This window comes from Sapajus apella, unplaced genomic scaffold (assembly GCF_009761245.1).
Source record: "Sapajus apella isolate SASKATOON/1434 unplaced genomic scaffold, GSC_monkey_1.0 scaffold67, whole genome shotgun sequence".
NCBI lineage: Eukaryota > Metazoa > Chordata > Mammalia > Primates > Cebidae > Sapajus > Sapajus apella.
Window position 1 is genome coordinate 3,204,666 of NW_022437007.1, and position 22,801 is coordinate 3,227,466.

Consider the following 22,801-nt stretch of genomic DNA (forward strand, 5'->3'; position numbering starts at 1 on the left):
CTAGCTATGTGCCATAAACTGCAGTGAGCTCTTAACATAAAATTTAATTATTTCAAAAATGCATGAACCGGATTTTGATATCACTGTATTAAAACACCAAGCCATGGAAAGATCAAACGACTCCTCCACACTTCACAACCAGTATGTATTACAGTTTCTAAATCTAAGCACTTTTTATTTTGGTAATTGTGAGCAATCATTTAATAATGTATAGTCTTAATAGCAAGCCTAATCTAGGGTTTACCTTTTGATCTTTCAGTAGGGTTTTAATGTAACAACTTCTTACTCCCTCATAATTTCCCTTGGGTTTCAAGTGTGTCTAAATCCCACCTCACGTTCCACTTTTCTTTCTATTTCACACCAGTTTAGAAATTCTAATGTTTTAGGTTTTTTTTTTTTTCTTTACTAAATCAGATTATTAAAACAAAACCCTTTTGCATTTGGCTCATCTTTAAGATACTTAAATTGTGTTTTTTAGATTTTCAGATGGGTCCTATTACCAGATTATACTGTAGGAAATAAAAACCAGTGGCTGTCAAATTTGAGCGTTAACCTGAAGAGTTTGTTAAATCAGTTTGTTGGACCAAATACCAGGAGTTTTTGATTGATTAAGTCTTGATTGGGGCTGAGGATTTGCATTTTAACTATAATGTGAAACACAGATGTAGACCAATATTGTAGATTTTGAAGATACTCTCAATTGCTGTTTTCCCATGAATATTAAATACTTTTTTTTTTAAGTATTATAATGGGCATTTTTTCTTTTGTATTCTTTAACCCTTGAAAAAAATCCTACACTAACAAAAATCTATAAAGATAGGGGTTGATAAACCTTCCATGCTAAGTCTAGTGTTTGTTTTTTCTACATTGTTTAGTTACATTTCTATATTTCATAGATAAGAAAGTATGTTGTTGTGGAACAGGAGGCTGTAATAGAATTGGTAAGTTACAATGATTAATATTGTTCACTATCCCTTGGCAAGCTGGAAAGTAGCATAGACTTCTTAGCCAAATTACCTAAATTCAAATTCTAGCTCTACCATTTCTTAAATATATCAACCTATGATTAAATTACTTAATCTACCATTTCTTAAATCTACTGACCTATGATTAAATTATGCCATGATTTCTTCATCTGAAATATGGAAATAATAATAGAAATATTTTGTTAAGTAGTTTTTGTATATATAGTTAAAATGTGTAAGACACTTAGAGAAATAACTCAAGCGCAGCGAGGGATAAATGAGGTCTAACATTTAGTTTGACTATGAGATTTTTGCTTTACACAATGTAAATGTTTTGCTTGGTGGAGTTTACTAACTGATAAGATGTGATGGACATAACATTGAGGAGACAAAATGAAATTCAGATTTTGGCTAAAGATATTATGTATTTCTTTTATATATTTTAATTCAGTTATAATATTCCTGGCAGCTTTGTAATTGAAATATTTCTAATAGAAAAACCTTCAAAAGTATCATATTAATGAAACATCAAATAGACTGCTATTCATGAGAAAATGATGTTTTATTCTTAATAGAAATATATTTGAATCCTTTAATAAACAGAGGACTTGTAAAACAGCCTACAGAATCCCCTTTGTTTATAAATCCATTTTTAATAGTGGTTCATGTACATTATAATTGATATATAATCATCAGAATAAATCAATTGTTTGCACATATACTTCAATTTCTAATTTTGGAGAATACTTGTCATTTTTCTGCAAGAATGGGTAAGAGTACAGTGTAGTAAAGAGTAATGTTTTAAGTGATTATAACAAAACTAATATAAACAAACTAGGAAAATTAAATCCTATACCAAATATCATTATGTGGTTTTCAGAATGTTACAGTACCTAATTTATGATAATTATATTACATGTATGGACATATTACCCATTTGAGAGAAACATGCTTACTGTGAATCTTCAATAAGCTTTTTGTACTATTACCGAGCTGAATAGATAGCAGAATTTTGCTCAAACAGCCAGTAAACAAAGTCAACCCTCAGCAATCTCAAGCATCTAAAATAACTATAATAGAAATAATATAGTTAGGCAGTATTGCATCCTGTGTTTATGTTCAGACTTAATATAGAAAGGGATGTTGATCCATAAGGTTTAAAGCAGAAAAGAAATATTGTTCTAAATATTATTCTAAAGATGAATTAACAATAATATAGAAACTAGATCGACGTTAGCAAGATGGAAAACAAAAAGAGTTGTTTCCCAATTCAAAAAGCCATGCTTAAATCAGATGAGATATGAAAGAGTCCTGATGAGTACACAGTAGCAGCATGGATGGAGAAGAAATATAATTGATATTAAGAAAGCAAGATAGAAGACCACCAACTGAAATTAAGTATTACCTTCCTTGCCTTATGACTTTGAAAACTGAGAATGAAATAATAATTTCATAAAACACTAGACTACTAATGAATAGAATTTTAAGTAAATTTCTTAAAGATACAAAAGAATAACATGTATTTATATAATATGTATAATAAAATATGCAATGTATACATTAAAGTAAGCAAAAACAGCACATAAATTTCAAACTGGTTAATAGAAAAATGATGAATTTTTAAAATGAATGAAAAATGAAATAACTTTATTTGGAAAGAGAACATAAAAAAAATGGCAAACACAAAGTGCACAAGTAAAAATAATTCCAGAGATAGCAAAATGAATATACATTGACTAATTTCATGAATTAAAGGACAGAGAAGCTCAGATGTTACAAATCTGTTTATGTAGGATCAAGATAACATACTTTACATCAGAGCAATATATTCATCATGTTTTCTCACCTTACACATTATTCCCCATATTATTCATGTCTTCTTTCACATTTAGACCTCAAACTATAGTCAACCACGGAGAAGATTTCATAAGGATTCTTGGGATTCCTTCTATTCCTTCCATTCTTCAATAAAATTATTTATCTTTCTCTTTACGAACTAGAATTTGTGCTGACCACGGAGTTCAGGTGAAGGAAGCTTTCGACTAAGTTAAAAAGGGATTTGGAAAATATATGCTTCATCACTTTGGTGGAAGTAGAGTTCTATAACATATTCTACTTATAATTAAATTCAAAACTGAATGAGTAATTTAAACAAAACATTGTAGAGTTTGGTGTTAAAATAAGGTCGAGGGATTCACATTTTAAACTATATCCTCAAGCAAATGACCTAGGATACAAAATTGATTCTCTAATAAAAGAAAATCTGAATTTGTGCTTTTTCCTACACATATGCAGGTTTTCAGAGGGTTTACATCACAAACATTTCTAAAAGTTTTAGGGAACCAAAGAAGACCCCCAAAAGCCAAAGCAATGATGAGAAAGAAAAAGCTGGAGGCATCACACTTTCTAATTTCAGACTGTAGTATAAAGCTTTAGTAATCAAAACAATATGGTTCTGGCATAGAAACAGATACATAGACCAATTGAACAGAATAGAGAACTCAGAAATACATTCAAACATATATGGTCAAATGATTTTTGGCAAAACACCAACATGACACAAAGGAGAAAGAATAGTCTCTTCAGTAATAGTGCCAGATAAACTGAATTTCCTCATGCAAAAGAATGAAATTAGGCCCTTATCTTATATCATATGCAAAAATAAACCCATATCTGGGTGGGATGATGAATTATTTAGTTGCCTGGTTATAGTATCAATTTCACTGTCTACATGTATATCAAAACATCATGATGCATACATTAAATATATACAATCATTTTTTTAAAAGGAAGGAAGAAAATGGTCCACTGACAGGAAATAAAATCTCATTTTAACTCATTTCTTTTCTAGCTCAAGAAAATAATAGGGTTCTCCCAGGACTTCCTCTCATGAAGTGCTCAGCCTGTTATTGTCTGTCTGTTTCATTGGTATTCTTTCTGGTCTTCAAATTACTTAGCCCTTTCAAATACAGATAATTTAGTACCATTTTAAATGAAGGTAGATAATTTAGGGGCGATATAACAAGGGTTGTCAGATGAAATACAGTGTAATTTTGTGGAGCTTTATACTAAAAAATTATTCATTGTTTCTCTGAAATTTTAAAACGGCCACCATTTTTACTTTCTAAATCTGACACCTTAGTGATAATTGAAATACTTATTTTTTGCACCCTATTAGTTATGTGTATTTGTCTCCTTTAAAACTAGATGTCAAGGTATTCAATAAATATTTAATGAGAAAATAGGTGCCTAGCATTCAGATAAGCACTAAAAATACAAATATATTTTGTGTGTGTACATATATATGTATATATATATATATGTAAATAAACATATATGCATGGTTATATAGATAGATGATTGATGGTAGATATAAATATAGGTATAGTTTCTTCAATAAGCTAGTTATGATGTTTATCTGAGTATGATAATATAAATAGATGATATTGATGAGAGCTTAGAGAAAGGCACAAAGGTTTATCTTGGTATTTAATTTGTGACTTTTTATTAAAACTTAATTGAGAACAAAATCAAATTAAAGAAACTGCAGATAATATGTAAATGAATCATAAATGATTCTTACCATTAACAAGTTGTGTTTTAAAAGAAGGAGAACACACGCCCTAAAAATTAAAAGATAAAGACAGAGAGAGAGAGAAAATGTGATTTAGGAATGGAAGTTTAAAGGGAAAAACAAACCATTGCCCTCTGAACCCCAAAGTGGGGGGGACACTGCCTAGTTTGTCCCTATAAGTATACAAGGCATTAAAAGTGAGTGAGACCTGGGAGGCAATTCATAATCAAAACAGCATGGTACTGGTACCAAAACAGAGATATAGACCAATGGAACAGAACAGAGGTCTCAGAGGCAACACAACATATCTACAACCATCTGATCTTTGACAAACCAGACAAAAACAAGCAATGGGGAAAGGATTCCCTGTTTAATAAATGGCGTTGGGAAAACTGGCTAGGCATGTGAAGAAAGCAGAAACTGGACCCCTTCCTGACACCTTACACTAAAATTAACTCCAGATGAATTAAAGACTTAAACATAAGGCCTAACACCATAAAAACCCTAGAAGAAAATCTAGGCAAAACCATTCAGAACATAGGTGTAGGCAAGGACTTCATGACCAAAACACCAAAAGCATTGACAACAAAAGCCAAAATAGACAAATGGGACCTAATCAAACTCCACAGCTTCTGCACAGCAAAAGAAACAGTAATTAGAGTAAATTGCCAACCAACAGAATAGGAAAAATTTTTTGCAGTTTACCCATCTGACAAAGGGCTGATATCCAGAATTTACAAAGAACTGAAACAGATTTACAAGAAAAAAACTAACAAGCCCATTCAAAACTGGGCAAAGGATATGAACAGACACTTTACAAAAGAAGACATACATGAGACCAACAAACATATGAAAAAATGCTCATCATCACTAGTCATCAGAGAAATGCAAATCAAAACTACATTGAGATACCATCTCACGCCAGTTAGAATGGCGATCATTAAAAAATCTGGAGACAACAGATGTTGGAGAGGATGTGGAGAAATAGGAACACTTTTACACTGTTGGTGGGAGTGTAAATTAGTTCAACCATTGTGGAAGACAGTGTGGCGATTCCTCAAGGACCTAGAAATAGAAATTCCATTTGACCCAGCAATCCCATTACTGGGTATATATCCGAAGGATTATGAATCGTTCTACTGTAAGGACACGAGCACACGAATGTTCATTGCAGCACTGTTTACAATAGCAAACACCTGGAACCAACCCAAATGCCCATCGATGATAGACTGGACAGGGAAAATGTGGCACATATACACCATGGAATATTATGCAGCCATCAAAAACGATGAGTTTGGGTCCTTTGTAGGGACATGGATGAACCTGGAAACCATCATTCTCAGCAAACTGACAGAAGAGCAGAAGATAAAACACCACATGTTCTCACTCATAGGCGGGTGTTGAACAATGAGAACACATGGACACAGGGAGGGGAGCACTACACACTGGGGTCAGTTGGGGGGAAATAGGGGAGGGACAGTGGGGGGTGGGGAGACGGGAAGAGATAACAAGGGGAGAGATGCCACATGTAGGTGATGGGGAGGAAGGCAGCAAATCACACTTCCATGTGTGTACCTATGCAACAATCTTGCACGTTCTTCACATGTACCCCAAAACCTAAAATGCAATAAAATAAATAAATGGGAAAAAAATTATATTTTTCTGCAGCTCTTCTAATTTAAATCAGATTTACAATTACTTTAGATGCACAAATAATAAGAAGTCCTAAATGCTCAAGTCATGTTTTGCTACATATCTACTAGGGCAATGTGAGTGAGGAAACAACTAGGAAATCATGGCATAGATTTAACACCTGAACTAAGGTCAATTCTCAGCTTTTCCTCTTATAGGGAAATGACCTGAATCAACTTATTTAAAATCTGAAACAGTGGGTCTCCATCTTGGCTGTACATATAAATCATCTAGAGTGCTTTGAAAAAATGCTGATGACCAGGCTCCACCACAGATCAATTAAATCAGCATTATGCAGCAGAGGCATCACTTGTTTTAAAGCTCCTCAGGTGACGATAATGTGAAATACATGCTAAGAACCACTGCTTCTGAGAGACCTATTTTCTCATTCAGTATGCCTTTAAAGCAGCTTCGAGCTGTGCACAAACTACCCTTTGTGGTCTGAATTAACCTGTTTGTCTTACTTTCCTGACCACTCTCACTAGGTGATAGGCCTTTCTTGTATATACCAAGTAATGTAATATCCATTTTACCTGTTATATTAAAAATGGTTTCTCAGCCAGGTGCTGTGGCTCATGCCTGTAATCCCAGCACTTTGGGAGGCCAAGGTATGAGGGTCATCTGAGGTCAGAAGTTCAAGACCAGCCTGGCCAACATGGCAAAACCCTGTCTTTACTAAAAATATGAAAATTAGCTGGGGACAGTGGGATGCACCTGTAGTCCCAGCTACTCAGGAGGCTGAGGCAGGAGAATCACTTGAACCTGGGAGGTGGAGGTTGCAGTGAGCCAAAATGGCACCACTGCTCTCTAGCCTGGGCAACAGGGTGAGATTCCATATCAAAAAAAAAAAAAAATGATTTCCCCAAAAGCAACCTTATTTGACAAAATGTTATTTCAATAAAAGAAAAAAATTTATGCCACTCTTTCATTATGTTAAAAAAAAATGAGCGACTTTCCTAGGGTATCAGTGTTACATCAGCCTTACTTTGTTCTGACACTAATATATCCTGAATTTATGTAAAATATTAATGTCTTACACTGTATTTGAAATACATTTATAGGAACAAAGTTAAGGTGTCACAGAAACATTAGGATGTCACTTCACCAGCTAGAAACCTCTATGGCTGTTTTGCTCAGGCCTGCTACGCTTGTTCTGCCCACTCGGCCTGGCATGGTACCAGGTTGGACCCCATACCTGCCAAGGGTTAGCCAGGCATGGAGTGGTGATGGGTTTGTGGGTGAACGGGCACAGGGTCTGGCAACTGGGCACAGCCAGGCACATTGGCTGCTACCGCAGAGAAGGTAGCTCCAGGCACTGGTCCAGGTGCTGTCTCCGTGTGAGGCTGCAGCTGGACCAGATGTACTGCACATGGCTTCCGCTGAGGGCATGTGCATCTGGACAAAGGAAATGCCATAGCACCCAGAAGCTTGGAGACATCAGGAACTGCAGAAACCCAAAGAGGGTGTCACGACCTTGGTTTGGGGAGACCCTAGGTCTGGGCTCCATGAAGGGCCATAGCTCTTCTCTCCTAGTTACCTGCAGCATGGCAAGCAGGGGAGGGGATGTTTCAGCCCTGTTTGTGTTATAGCTCTTTTAGTCCCTCCATTAGTGGGTCCCAAGTTCTTGTCCCATGTTCAGGAAGAGTAAGGTACACAGACAACCAGAGGGTAAGCAAGGCAGAGAGGAGTTTCACTGAGCAGCAGAACAGTTCTCAGGAGATGAGAACAGAGGTAGGTAGCTGCTATTCACAAGCACATCATCCGATCGAGTCTGCAGCTTCTGAGGAGAGGAGACCCACAGTAGGTAGCTCTTATATGCAGCCAGGCCTCCCTTAATTTTCTCATGTTTGGCTGAGTCTGGGGTTTTTATGAGTTTCAGAGGGGAGGAAGTGTGTGCTGATTGGTCCATGGGCAGCTGTGGTTGGACCAGGAAAAAGCACCATAAGTTCTCACTCTGGTTCATGAAACCAGCAGCCCAGTCCCCAGGCTTCAAGCTTGGCGTGGGGTTTCACCAGAGACCTGCCCTTTCCACCAGGAGCCTGCCTCTTGCAGCTGTCAACCTGCCATCCATGATGTCCATGCAGCCACGCTATTCATGCTCAGGGGTGCTTAGGTGCCCATGCCAAGTTGCCCTGAACCTCCCTCCCCTAGCTTCTTCCCCTGCTTGTCAGTGGTGTCCAAAGCCAATAGGGGGCTGAGGCAGCAGGGGACTGATGTATCAGCACTGCCTTGAATGTGCACACACTCAGCTGGGTCATTACAGTGCCTAGGTTTGGCCTCAACTTTGCTGTAAAACCAGAGAAGGCACCAGGAGTGGAGAGAGACCAGGCAGCAGGAGCTGTTATTTCCAAGCCTGCTGGGGATGGGACACTTCTTTGGGTCCCCAAGAGTGCGGGGATGCCTGGTCTGCTGCTGTGGCTAGGTGGCTGCAGCTGCAGCTATGCCTGGAAGGGTGGGGCTTACAACCTACTGTCTTGGAAAGGACCCTGGTTCCTGCCTGTTCCCAACACCTGCTGCATGTAGCCCTGGCCATGCCTTCCCCACTGCAGCAAATGTTTCTGCAGCTGCTGCCCCAGATGGGCTGTTGCTGCCATCAAAAGTATCTTTTAAATCAAGATATTAATGAAAACAATGCTGTATTGGAATTCAGCATTGAATATATCTATAGCAATATGATTTTCACTCATTCTCAAAAACTGTACTTAACATTTCAGCAAATCAGATCAGACTCCTCACACAAAAGAATAACCCAGGAATAATGTTAAAGAATTTTAAACTGATACCAACCTATGTGCTACCATTATATAAATCTGAGGTCAGAAGACAGTGCCCCACAGCCTGCTGTTGTAAATAAAATATTATTGGAACACAGCCTTGCTCATTGGTTTACGCATGGCTGATGGCTGTTTTGCCCTAGCACAGCAGGTCTGAGGAGTCGTGGAAAAGATGATGTGGGCCAGGAAACCTAAAATATTTACCCCGTGGTCCTTTACAAAAAGAGTTTGCCCAAACTGGCTATAGATTAATTTTGTTTTAATCTGTAATTTAGGATACTTGAAATTACTAATTATCTCAAATTGTTCTTTACCAATATATCTAATAAAAAAACAAGTTATTTATGAAACAATTCTATTCCTTACATATTTGAAATGTGTGTAATTGATCTCCTAGTGTGTAAATGATCTCTTTTGATCACTTTCTTTCTCTCCATCATCCTCCCTTCATTTTTTTCACTTCCAGTTTTTATCTTCTATGGTACAATTTTCCTATCTCCCCAATTCTTTGGACTTCTCAAATGCTTGCATCTTTCCCCAAATTAAGTGCTAAATTTTTCTTTGCTTCTCTGGGACCAAGTCTGGGAAAGATCATTCAAGGATGATTTAAAGGCTATTAAAATGTGATAAGAATGCAGTTCATGCCTCACATGTCTTGCTGTTTTGTTTCTAGATCTGGCAAACTTTCAAAAAGATGGACTCGTGCTAGGGACATGGTTATGAGCCTCATACTGAGTACCAGCCCAAATATCATCAGTTTTTTAGGGTGCCATGATCAGAGAATAGCAGGCATCAGTCAGTGGGATCATGTGCTCCTCTCTTTGAATGTTAGTACAAAATGCATGCTATGAATGAGAAAAAAGTGAAATATAAAAAGAGCACCTTCTTAAATGGGCATGATATTGACTGAATCTGAAACCATTTCCATTTAAACTGTGTCTCTAGTTTACTTGTCTATCAATTTTTTCCTTTAATAACTGTTTTAAAGCAGGATGTTCACAGTATTTTCATTACTATTGTAAATGTTGCTAGTTGATCTCTCTACATTAGTTATGCAACACTATGGTAAGGTAATATACGTGATCTATAAAATATTAGATGCATCCTCATGAAAAAGCCCCTCATTAGAATTCATAATTAAAAGCTTTCTTCCTAGGGTGAAAATGAAAATGATGAAGCAGGGTTACTATAACCCTGTGCACTGTGCAAAGGCACCTGTTCAAGGCAGCACCTAAGTGGGGCTGCAATTCAAGTTGCCCTGTTCTTGCCAAGTCAGGGACCCTAGGGTAGGTTTATATTCACTGGGGGGTAACAATGCTGTCTTCTTTCCACAAAAGCTGTGCTTATTCCCAAAGCTTTGTACCCAATATTGTGTACAGTCAGGTAGACACCTTTCTTAATTCACAGTAAGATGCTGTAAAGTGTTAACTGCCATGTTAGAAGTGTATGGCAATTTAAAAATATTTTGAACCTAACCAATCAAAACATTGTGTCTTCGGGAAATAACAGAAGCCAGATCCTAATTATTTTTGTTTACTCTGTGCCTTGTAAAAATTCCTGCTTATTATTTCTCCATCATAACACAAACTGACAGTGTTTTCTCCTTGAGAGGATGTTGCAATATTAAAAATAATAAGATCCTATTTAACATAAACTGGTAGTAAAAGTACACTTGTTTAGGAAGGTGAAAATTAACTCAGTTACTGAGCTCTACTTTTTTGAAGCTTATTTTCTGTAGCAATAGAGAATGGAAAAATCAAAACAAAATATTACTTTATATGCTTTCTATCTGGATTATCTTTTCATTTATAATACTTTGCTAAATTTATTGAAATGTTCATATTGACATTTGTGAATTTACTTCTGTACATTTACTTATATATTATATAGGTAAGAGCAGTTTGGCTCTCTATTAAGCCTTTGTTCTTTAAAAACAGAATGATGCATTTAGAGTGTTAAAGAATAATTTTTAAAATAAAATCTTGACTATCATATGGATATAAATGAACACATGTTAAATATTAAATTAGCTCATTACTTATAAGAAACGAGGCAGATGATGTAATCAGCTAAAAGAAGGCAAAGAGCCACAAATGTATATGGAAAAAATGATTTGTGGTAATGAACTTCCAAATAGAAATGGACCTGGCTCTTTCAGAGAGTGAGGGAGAGAAAAGTCAATTGAATTTCTTCCATTCAGAATTCATTTGCACACCTATAGACAATAATTTTTTTTATTTCTATCTGTTATCTAAAATTTTCAGGGTAATAAAATACCTCAAAGGCAACAAAAGGCTAGAACTGGATAACCTAGGAAGCCATGCTGTAAATAATGACTTTTTTATTAATTGACAATATCTAGTCATCTTTTTGCTTACCCCAAACTTATTTACCAAACACCAGGAATCAGTATATGATCTAAACAGGTTTTAAGTAACAAAAAATGACAGTGAAAACCTACTGTTATTTTATTTTAATTATGGATCCGAAGAAGAAAAATGTAATTTAAGAAAATAAAATATTACTAAACTATATATTTTATATTAGTGTACAGATGCAAATATATAAAACATACTTATATGAATATTAATGTATGTCATCTTAAAAGAGAGGATATTTTTGTTTCCACTGTTTATAAATAAATAAAATCAATACATGGAATAAATAACAATTTGGTGTATATGTGAAGGAAATAAATAAAATCAATACATGAAATAAATAACAATTTTGGTGCACATGTAAAGGAAAAATCTAGTTCTTCTGTTTCCTCAGAAACTTTTGAAATTCAGGCATTGTTTTGTTTTTGTTTTCATTTTTGTTACTTTGAAGACACGGCCTTGAACTGTCACCCAGGCTGGAGTGCAGTAGCACAATCATGTCTCACTGTAATCTCAAACTTCTGGGCTCAAGCAATCCTGCCACCTTAGCCTTTTGAGTAGCTAAGACACAGATACACATCACCACACTCAGCTAATTTTTTTTCTTTTGAGAGATGGGGACAGGGTCTCACTTTATTTCCCAGGCTGGTCTTAAATTCTTAGTCTCAAGGGATCCTCCTGCCTCTACCTCCCAAAGTGTTGGGTTATAGGTGTGAGCGAGAATGCCTGGCCCAGGTGTTGTTTCAAAGTGTATTTATGAACTAATTCTTCAACTCGCCTGTGAAATTGAATTAATAACAAAAACTTTGTCACAGAAGACAAAATATTGCATATTCCAACATGTTATTCTTAAACAGTTGAACTCATAGAAGTAGAGAGTAGAATAGTGGAATAGTGGAATAGTTAGCAGAGGCTGGGGAGCATCAGGCTTGGAAGCGAGGGAGATAGAAAGGTTGGTTAATGGGTACAAGTAACAGGCAGAGAAATAAGTTCTGGGATTCTGTTGCACAATAAGGTGACCATAGTCAGCAATAATGTATAGTACACTTCAAAATAAGAAGAGAGAATTTTGAATGTTTGCATCATAAGGAAATGACATCTTTTTAAAGTGATGGATATACTAATTATATCCATCACTGGATATAATGATTTGATTTGATCATTGCACAATGTATATATGTGTTGAAATACACCTATAAAGATGCATAATTCTTACGTGTCGATTAAAAACAAAACTTTAAAAAGAGGCTCTGCAATTCATTTTCATCTGACAACATACATGGAAAGGATAAATACTTAAGTAATTATCCTCTGCTATTTATGTGCAAGGTGAAAATTAGAGATTTTACATCTCCCAGCTGACATTAGAAATTTCACACATTTTAAATGAATGAATTTTTTTCTTAAACATATTTATAAGTTATATGCTTTTCAGTTTCAAAAAAAGTGACTAGAGAAAAGGCAAATTAATGAAAAAGCAGCTATTCATGGTAAAAATTATCTTGAATCTATCTTTGGTAATGTAACTTAAAGACTATTTCTGAACATGTCAATACCATATCAAAGGAATATATCTCTACATGAACTGTTGCTCCTGTTACTAACATAACCACAGATTTTGTTCTATGTATGTTCAACAAGCATACACAGATATTCAAACACACATCCTTGTGGTAAATATCAAAATGTCAGCTAGGTTTTACAGAAAACATTTTTTACTTCAAAGAAGAGCAACATCTCTTTTTCATCATATTTTTCCAGCTGATTTGCAGTATTTATATGATATTTTTCCTTATCAAGAAATAGACTTTAGCACCTAAAGTTGAATGACTAAACCATCTTCATTTCTTCTTCCACCAAACTAATCAATGTTTTAGCAGCCTTCTTTTTAAGTAGTCTGTGGAATATTACTCCTTATAAAGTGTGCATGGTCATAATTCTACCATGATGACCTTCACTTCACACTTTACAAATGTTCTCTTTTATTAATCTCATTTACAATCATGCCTTCCACTGTCAAGCACTCACCAATCACTCACAAGTACAATTCAACAAGCACTTCCTTTCTTCTAAACTACAGAGCTTCAAAGCTATCAAATTCTATTTTCTGTCCTCTTATCAAGGTCTCTACCAGGATATTCCACAATTACCTTAAACATCTCATTTATAAATTAATTTGTCATTTTCATTATATTTACCTACTGAAGATATATTGAATATCATCAATATAAACCTAATTTCTATTGATGCCATCACAGTCACTTAAAGTAGAAAATGTCAAGTATCAATTTACTCTATCTCTTACTATTCACTTCTACCTTTCCTATTTTCTGAATATTGTTAAAACTTGATGCATATTCATAAGAAAGTGCACAATTAAACATATATTTGTTTATCTTGCAAATGTGTGAATAAAATGTCAAATATGTAATGTGTAATACTGAGAAATTAATGTTGGTATTTATAGTCTTCTAGAAAAAAAGTGATGGACATTGGCAGAGATGTTATACATACCAGCCGTTCTTAACACATAATATTTGTATGGATGGCATTTGAAATTTCATAGGAAAATAGAGGTTGCATTGTTTGGAAATATTGCAAAGAATCATCATGAGATGATTGATATATGGTAGAGAATGGTAGATACATGTCTAGCTGAAGAAATCTTCTCTTGACCATTTAACTATACACCAGAACCAAGTCTTACTTGAGAACATTGAGTAATCCTCTTTCCGGAGGGACACAGATTGGTAGAATCACTTGTATTTATTTGGTTGGTTTGGAGACAATTAGGAAGTAAAATGCTAGCATCCAGTCTATGGCTGATTAAAATAAGAACTCTCACAAGACTTACAGGACAATGTCTCTCAAAGATTGGCTCTAATTAAAAGAAGTTAACATACTGTATGTTATGTTAACATACAGTTAACATACAGTTCTGAAAACCTAAGGGACGTGACTTTTTTCAGGTTGCATCTATTCAGATTCTTTTATTTATCTGTTATTGTGCTGATATAAGATCTAATAAGGAAACTTTGCCCACTTACCTACAAGATATTTCTTCCCCAGTGTAACATGCTCTAAATTGTTATATATATTAACCCACTACAATGATTGAGCCTACATAAAAGCATCTAATATGAAATAACAACAATGCTATGAATGTTGATATTGTGTTTAATCTCATATGCTAGTATTTTAATATTTACAATTATATAGAATAAATTAGGTGTATTTTGAATTTTTTTTTTTTTTTTTTTAGTGTTAGATCTGTGAGGATAATGACATGGCCAGAGGTCAATACACACTGATAAATGTATTTATTATCTCTTGTTTGTTTGGTCAAAGAGAATGAAAGTGTAAGGAATATAGTTGAATAAACTGTAGAAGAAATCCTGTATTTCATTACCACTTTCACATTTTTCTTGTGATAAGTGAGACAAAGAATGACCGAGATATTGAGGCAAGGCATATATAAACTCTTGCCAGATATATTCATTGGCCAGAAAAGCAAAACATATTTATGTTCATAGACAGGAATTTTTAACAGCAAACTGGCCAAAAGTCCCAGAGCTTAGAGATACACTTCAGAAAAAAGTTAACCTGAACCTCAACCTTTAACTATATGTAAGGTGAGCATTAAACTCCATGCTTAAGGAAGAGTGCTATATTCCTATAAAAGTGCATTTCTGGATTTAGTCCAAACCAAGGTACTATGCCTTATGGTTGCTTGGTATACATTTCTCATATAGCTGCATTACAGTTTTTCTCTATGGCTGTCGTTTATCAAGCTTGAATTGTAATTTTGTCAAAATTTGATGTACAACTTTTGAAGTTATAAGTTACATTGTTAGATGAATAAAAAAATGAGATTTGAACAGTCTTGTTGAGTCATCCCTTTCATTATTGTATAGTTGCTCTAATAGTTTTTGGAGAAATTTTAAAATTTTATCAACCAAAGACTCTTTCTGTTCCAGTGTAGATGACAGAGAAAATATGATTTATTATTGAATATGCATGTCAGATTACATGTAGGCAGGCTGTCCTCCTGAGACTGAATCCTGGATAGAATTTCACATAAATTTGCAGAATAAACAACAGTAAAGCTCTACATTCGTACAAGACAAATGGATGCAACTTGTAGCTTCTGTACTTCGTGAGAAACTTTTGAATTTATTTTTGAGATACTTGATTACCATTCTATGGAGAGAAGTTCCTCAGATCTTCCTGTAAAGTCAAATGTTGAGTCTATTATTGGGTCTATTGTGTTTTCAAGGATATGCTATGGCAAATGGTATTTACTTCTTGACATCATTATAAAGATTAAATAATAAAATCTGTAAAACACCTGGAGCACTGCCAGCAATATGATCACTGTGTAAATAATTGGGTTAAAATTTTGTTGTATGCCTATGATTTCATACATGTGGATAGCATATCTTCTATAACATGAAAAGAAATAATAACTTTTTCATTGAGAGTCATATATTTGAATGATGCTAGAAATTGATGAAGAAGATAGATTATTTAGTGTTTAGGAGCACTAAGAGACTGGCTCTTAGTAGAATCACATGCATCTTTAGACTATATTTGCTGCCGTCATAGATTTACATTTTTGTAATTTGGTTATTTTAAAAAATATTTAAGTCAAATTCATAAAAAAGTCAAAAAAATATATTTAATATATTTTTACTCCCAAAAGTAATATAAACTCACAGAATTATAAATCAAAATTAAGAATATCTGTAAAGCACAGGCTGCTACAATCAAAACCCTTAAGACCTATGTAGCATAATATATAAGACATAATTGGCAAGGCAAGGTGGCTTAAACCTGTAATCCCAGCACATTGGGAGGCCAAGTGGGGCGAATCACTTGAGGCCAGGAGTTCAAGGCCAGCCTGGCCAACATGGTGAAACCCTGTCTATACTAAAAAGACAAAAATAAGCCTGGCATGGTGGTGTGTGCCTATAATCCCAGCTACCCAGGAGGCTGAAGCAGAAGAATTGCAGGAATCTGGGAGATGGAAGCTGCAGTGAGCTCAAATGAGGCCACTGCCCCCTAGCCTGGGCAACAGAGTGAGACTCCATCTCAAAAAAAAAATATATATAGCTAAGCATGGTGGCACACACCTGTAATCCCTGCTACTCAGGAGGCTGACTCATGAGAATTCCTTGAACCCAGGAGTCAGATGTTGCAGTGAGCCAAGATCATGCCACTGCACTCCAGCCAGGGTGACAACAGAGTGAGAATCTGTCAGAGAGGAAGAAGAAGAAGGAGAAGGAGAAGAAGGAGAGAAGAAGAAGGAGGAGAAGGAGAAATAATACACTTACATTTTACCAGCCTTGCATGTGACATGCAAATTATTTATAGATAGGTTACCCAGAAAAAAAAATTAGAGAAAAAACTTAATTTTCAAACTACTTAACAGCATTAATTTTCATATATTCTATGCAAGACATGTCTTTTCATATGAAGTATATTATATTCTCCTGAGTTTTACTCTAAGGATAATGATTTAAAAGGTTATTAAATTCCCTAAGTATTAATACATTTGACTAGTTATGATCGCTAATATGATAGCTATATTTAAATTGTATTTTCCTGGGGTAAAATAAATTTACATCTTTTATTTAAGTTTCTACACATTCTAGATCATCAATTTCGCCATTGTATTGTGCTTTGTTTTATTTTGTTGTGTTTTCTGCCCATGTTCTCTGCATTGTTATGATTTGCTTTTATGTTTATGAGTGGTGGGAGGGGATGAAGAAAGGAAGTGATAGCTAAGTTGCACACAAGATCCAAGCGTGTTATATTTGATGTATATAATTGGAACCCTCAGAAATATTTTAATTAACATTTTCTGAGGGTTAAAGGAATAAAGTGACCTGGATACCAGAACATCTTTATTGAAATTCTAATACATAATCACATTTGCTGAACTAAAATATCAAACTATTTTTTTACCACTGCTTACATTTGAAGACAGTTGCCAATTACAAGGTGGCATATAATTGACAAGTTACATCCTAAGTAGCAAAATGTTTGGGGAATTAATCTGTAACTCACAATACTTCCCTTTTATTTCCAGTAAGATTGATTCCCCAAATTAATCAGTAAGCATGTCAAATTAATCACGCTTTCACTCATTATTTATTTAACTATTCAGCAATGCTTACGGCAATATTAAATTAAGCCAAATCAAATTTTGTGTGTGTAGAAAGTGAGGGTAGGATAAAGGAACTAAGGTCTTGTAAAATATAATCACTTACAAATTAACCCCTCTAAAACAACAAGGAACTACCATTACACACTTATTAGACTGATGAAAACCCAAAACACTGACAACACCAAATCCCAGCAATGATATGGAGCAATAGGAAGTTTCACCCATTGCTTGCTGGATACAAATGGTAGAATTACTTTGGAAGAGACTTTCACAGCTTCTCACCAAACTAATTGTGTTCTTACCATAGCTTGCAGCAATCATGCTTTTCGGTATTTATTCAAATGAGTTGAAAATTTAAATCTATACACAGAAACCTTCACACAGATGTTTATAGCAGCTTTCTCCACAATTGCCACAACCTAGAAACAACCAAGATGACCTTCAAAAGGTGAATGTGTAAACTGTGGTACATCCATACAATGGAATATTATTCAGTTCTAAAAAGAAGTGAAAAGACATGCTGGAAACATAAATGCATATTACCACGTGAAAGAAGCCAATTTGAAAAAATCTACATACTGGATGATTCCAACTATATGACATTCTAGAAAAAGTAAAACTATGGAAAGAATTGAAAGATCAGTGGTTGCCAAGGGTTGCAGAAGGAGTGATGAATAGATGGAGCACAGAGGATTTTTAGGGCAGTAAAACTATTGTGTAAATGATAGTATAATGGTAGATGAATGTCATTATGCAATTGTCAGCACCTATAGAATGTGCAACACCAAGAACTTTAATATGCTTAAAGTAGCATAAGTTGAACTGTGGATCTGGGGTGATAATATTATTCAATATTGGTTCATCGATTGTAACTCTGATGTGGGATGTTAATAGTAGGAGAACATCTACATGTGTTGGGAGAAAAGGATGTATGGGAACTCTGTAATTTCTGCTCAATTTTCCTGTAAGCCTAAAACACTAAAAATCAAAATCTTTAAAAAAAGTCCCTGTGTTTACGACAGTCATGGCTTGTTAAATGTGCTATCTTCAACCGTGGTATGTGTAAGTGTATTTGTACTAATGAATCCCTAGAACTAGACTAGTACCTGAAACACAGTAAGCTTGCATTAATATTATATATAGCTGTAGTATACTTAAGTAAAGTTCAAATAACACAATACAATTTACAATTTTTATCTTTTTAAAATTTAGGTTTAATGTTGTTTTTTAAAATTTATGTTCAGGCTACTTTTAGCCAAAATAATTTTGATTTCTTGGTATACATAGTTTCACAACTTATAATTAATATAAATGTGATAGTTTTCCACATTGAATTTGATTTATATATGCATATTTAATAAATCAACTCAAGTTTTGACACCCTTCTCATGCTTTAAATACAAAATATGTATCAAAAATTTTTGTGTTTTATTAGCAATTATAGAATAATTCTAGGAAAAATACTTTCTACATACATTAGTATAATATACAAATGCAACTTACAGTAAATAAAAATAGTAAGTTTTTATTCTTTGAGTTTCTAAGATTTCAGCTTATATTGGAATCAAACTAATCAAATTCTTACAATAAATTTCAAAAAAAAACAAAGCATTGTCTTCTTTTACACTTTTGATTGAATCTTTTGTGTTGAAGGGAATTGGTACTTTTTACTGGAAAATATGAGGAAAGGATAAAAGTGTAATTTCAAAGAGATAAGAACAGATTGCAGCCTTTACAAAAACATATTATACTAAGAATAATTGATATAATCTATAATTTTTAGCACTTACCATGTACTCAAAACTGATGATTGCATTCTCAGATGCATAAGGTGTCCTTGTCCTCAGTTCTGTGTGACTTGGAGAGGCACTGCCAGCTACACACGTGAAGGCATTTGGGTGTCAGTGATTGTGCATCCTCGAAGTCCCCACAAGGCCAATGGATTTTCCATGCCTTTAGGATGACTGAGTCAAAGTCAGCACAGCTCTAGAGACACTGAGTACACGAGAAGGAAGATGATGTATATATACCAGTAAATAAGGATTTTTGTCATGTTTACCAGTATATTCTCTGCCTCTAGAACAGGAATAGCAGAGGAGATTTTGCACTGGTCTCTCAGAGCATGAAGTGAATCTAGGAAAATGTTTCTTTTCTTTAGCTATGCCAATCTCACATTGCCTGTCAATTAACTTAAGAAAATGGTTCTATCAAAGTAATCATACAAACAAACGAAAACTTCTTCCCTTCCTGCTTGGGGCTATTTTTGGATTTGGGGAAGCGCACAATTTCTAAATGTCTATTCTTCTTTATTAATCATGCTAGTTGTTTTTCTTTCCTATCAATAATTATAAAAAGGATAGCACATGTTTAATATTTCCAAATTCTCACTTTGTATTTACCTTTTTGTAAATACAAAGTGAGGAATTAGAAATATTAAATATGTGTTACCCTATACAACCCCCTGTAATGTAAAATTTGCACCATTTAGAAACTAGCATTTTTCTTCAAAGTTACTAATTACCTCCAGTTTAAGGACTCCAATGGACATGTTTTGTTTATCTTACTTTTACTCTCAAATCTTTTACATTTCATCATACTCTATTTCTAGAAAAGTTCTTTCCCTTTGGCTTTCTATTAAATACATTCTAATACTTTACGTGTTACCACTTATATACTACATTTGTGTTTGTCTTTGTGTGTGTGTGTGTGTGTGTGTGTGTGTTCTTTCTCCTTCTGTAATATAAACAGTGATATTGACTAGGGTCTATTATTATATCTATCTCTCACTTTACAAATTACTCTTGGACAAATTTTGGAATCTATATGATATTTAATTTTAATTATTAAATAAAATAGTTAAAAAGAAAAGCTCAATTCTGAAAATGAGCCAAGTAAAGTTAGGAGATAAAATGGAGATACGGCACGTATGTAAAAATAAATCTGCCCTTCCTAGCTCTGTTACCTTGAACAAGTTATTTTACATCTTTGTGCCTTTGTTCCTTATCTGTAAAATGGTAGTACTCATAGTGCTTTTCTTTTTGGGTTGTTGTGAAGATTCAATATGTCTAAAATGGCTTACTATATGTAAAGTTTCTGCCAAGTAGGAAGGCTTCCTTACATGACTCACATGCACTCTATTATTAATAACAGATATACCTATCTATAACTAAAAAATATATGACAGAATTGTTTAAGCTAATAAAGTTTAAAATAATTTAAATAATTGCTTACATTTGTACATATTTACAGAGTATGAATGCCTTAACTGCAGTGTTTTTATGGTTATTTTATTTGGATTTCCAGCAACTGCCCCAATTTCTGGACTTGAGAAGAAATTTACAACCATTTGGGAAATGAGGCATTAGTGAGAGTGCTATGATGATCACACTGATTAGATTAGATCAAAATTAGAGTGGAGCAACCCAAACTCTATCCTTTCCCTAGTTTTAAATATTAGTCAAAGGTTTTCAGTGTTTAATTCTTAATTCCCATCCACCTCGCTCCAACATTCTGATCTCCCCTTTGCCATTGGTCAAAGGTCAGCCCCCAGTTCCATATGGCACCCACTGGCAGTTGATAGAAATGAAAGCAATACAGATCCAGGGTCATATACAGGAAGCCAAGAAAAGGCTATTGGAATGATGTATAATCCTTTTCAGCATTTTTTCATCGCATATTTTTCTCCTTCCTGATGCACACCTGTGCACTGATAAACATGAGATCGCTATTTGAAGGCTTCCTTTGTGCTGCTTTCCCAGATACCAAAATTGCTAGCAATGGCTACGGATTTGATTACTTCTCTCTTTTGTCAATGAGTTTCTTGCTATTATGAAAACATATTCTTATTATTATTCTTTAGTGAGAACAGAATGATACAAAATTGACTTAATCTGCAGCACAAAGTTTACATTTTATTGTGAGAAAGAACTTGTTGACAGGATTGCCAGAAATGAAAAGTGCTGAACAACAATAGTAATTTCACTGTCTTTGAAAAATAAAGACAGTCTATCATCTCTCTGGAAGAGATTGTTTTGTATTTTGTCTCAGAAAAGAATGAGATTCAAATACTGTTTTGCAGCCCCATGCTTCTCAGACACATATTTAAATATCTTTAGACATTTTCTTTTAAAATTGTAGATGCTCTTAAACCTAATTGTCAAAATTGATCATAATTATAAAGTTAGGATTTTTTCCTAAAAATATGTTATAAAAAATCTAAAACCTATCATTTAATTTTCAAATTATATTATGCACTGCATTTTTGTATATTTCATATTCCACTTACTATTAGCAGTATACATACCATTTCAATACACCATTTATAAAGACATCATCTAGAGGCCATTGTAAGTAAAATGATTTTCCCTCACATAAAAAAATTATGTGAAAATATCAGAGCTATTTATATATTTATTTATTTATTTGTTGAGATGCAGTCTCACTCTGTCACCCCAGGTTGCTGTGCAGTGGTGCAGTCTCAGCTCACTGCAACCTCTGCCTCTGAGGTTTCAGGGATTCTCCTGCATCAGCCTCCTGAGTAGATGGGATTAGAGGCACCTGCCACCCCATCCAGACAATTTTTGTATTTTTAGTCCATATGAGGTTTCACCATGTTGGCCAGGCTGGTATTGAACTGCTAATCTCAGGTGATCCACCGACCTTGGCCTCCCAAAGTGCTGAGATTACAGACATGAGCCACCATACCCAGATATTATTTACTTTTGAGAGACAGTAATCCAAGAAATTATTTTCACTAACTATGATGTTCTCAGTATTGTTCTGGTTATTATATGGCAAGCACTAAATATCTGTCGTTCAGTCTTGCTTCAGTAAGCTTATGATTTAGCTGTGGAGAGGCAAACAATAACTTTAAAATAAAAAGTGCAAATATATATCACATTATATACCAGGGTCCCTAAAAAAAAAGAAGAATGAATATCAGGACAGTAAGAAAACACTATTAGAAGAATACTAATATGAACTTAGTGTTATTAAGAAGTCAGAATTAAGAAAATAAATTTATTTTTAGGTTTTTTGAAGCTTCATACTGTTCTTCACAATGTTTGTACTAATTTACATTCCTACCAGCAGTGCACAGGCAATCCCATTGCTGGATATATGGCCAAAAGATAGGAAATTAGAACATCAGAGAGATATTTGTACTCTCATGTTTATCACGACACTAGTCACAATAGTCAAGATACGGAATCAACCTAAGTGTTCATCAGCAGATAAATAGATAAAGAAAA

At 34.5% G+C, this 22,801-nt stretch overlaps 1 protein-coding gene across 4 annotated transcripts in view; it reads left to right on the forward strand.

The window, feature by feature from the left end:
- Positions 1-22,801, forward strand: part of FSTL5 (follistatin like 5) — an 807,250-nt gene that overhangs the window by 375,325 nt on the left and 409,124 nt on the right. The window lies entirely within an intron of this gene.